Raw genomic sequence first — 1,451 nt, 5'->3', positions numbered from 1 at the left:
ATAAACTATGCGCATCTTGTATAAAAGTTAAGGCAAAGTCATTTTTCAAGTTTAAATAAAATTCAAGTTTCTCAAACATCGGATGGATTTCTTTTCGTATGGAGACTTTAAACTCTTTGTTTTTTTTCTTCTTCTCCCAAAAATAAAACAAAAGGATATTTGTCATGGATTCACCAGAAACTGGTGTTTAAAGGAGTGGATATGCTGCCATTCTCTTTTTCTGTTTCCGTCAATATGAAGAAAAACAAAAACATCCAAGTGCATCTCAGTCCTTCAAGGAAACACAATTTAAAATATGAGCAGAAGCATTAGCCTACAAATCAAAAAGCAGCTCTGATCAGGACAGTTTTTCTTTTTTTTTTCCAGTAATTTTATTTTCCCTTGTCTACACAGGCTTCTGTTTTAGTGGGATTACCCAGAATGCTTTTAGCTGCAGGAAGACTTGAGCAAGACATGCAAGATCCCACATGTTAAGTTTGTGTTTCCCGGAACAGACTGCATCCAGTTCTTGAGATGACGGCTGCAAAAGATCAACCTGAGCACATTTCCATCGAGTGGTGAGGGAAAGCCGCCTCTATGAAAGCTCTAAAGGCAGAAAGAAAAAAAAAAGTCCAAAAGTCTGCTGTGGCTGCTACAGTGCCTGACGACGTCCCTCCCCGATACAGGATTCCCGCCATTTTTCCATCGGACCTGGAGTGAGGGAAGTTGGCTTCCTGTTCATCTGTGCTTATTACTTGACGCCTGTCTGATCTGCTAAAAAGACAGCAGGAGAGTAGCAAGAAAATGTGCTGTGGTCAATCTTTGCAACGAGAGTTCACCGCTGAACCGAAGAGTGCAAACAGAAGAGGCGGAAACAAAAAGAGAAGACTGGAGGCCACAAGGAAGGAGTTGATGGAGTTGACAAGATTCCCTGATTGCATTCTGCTCCAAAATGTCCAAATGTGCAGGATGTTCGGTCCATCTTTCACTTTCCAAAACTTTAAACCACATTTCAAACTCACCCACCTTTCCACCCTTCCCACATTCAGCTGCCACGTCTTACAGAACTCCTCGCTGCAGCTGAACTCGAGCACCAAAAAGGCTCCTGTCAGCGTCCCATCCCACAAACCTTCTTTCTATGTCACAAAAACAAAAAGGCTTTGACGAGAAGTTTGAAATCTGCCCCGAAAAAACAAAACCGATGCGGTCAGGTGGGGTGATCAGAGAAACCCCATCAGTGCAGGTAAGGTTCTGTGGATGAAGATCAAGTATTTCTGCCAGTCCAGTATCACTACAGCTATAGGTTCTGATTCCAGGATCTAGCACCATTTCTGAGAAAGAACTAGAGATGTTTCTGCTTAAATGTTTGATGTGCCTCAGAAGAAGAAACTAGTGTTTATGTCCTCCACCCTGCTGTCTTCTGGACCACCAACACCTCTATATTCCCATGATCCTTAAACGAAAATACCAAC

General features: G+C 42.4%; 1 protein-coding gene across 1 annotated transcript in view; it reads right to left on the bottom strand.

The window, feature by feature from the left end:
- LOC112144307 (tripartite motif-containing protein 16-like) overlaps positions 1 to 1,451 on the bottom strand; it is a gene marked incomplete in the record, with an annotated part of 1,074,856 nt that overhangs the window by 346,838 nt on the left and 726,567 nt on the right.

The sequence above is a fragment of the Oryzias melastigma genome, linkage group LG17, assembly GCF_002922805.2.
Source record: "Oryzias melastigma strain HK-1 linkage group LG17, ASM292280v2, whole genome shotgun sequence".
Classification (NCBI taxonomy): domain Eukaryota; kingdom Metazoa; phylum Chordata; class Actinopteri; order Beloniformes; family Adrianichthyidae; genus Oryzias; species Oryzias melastigma.
This window is presented reverse-complemented; position numbering and strand designations above follow the sequence as displayed.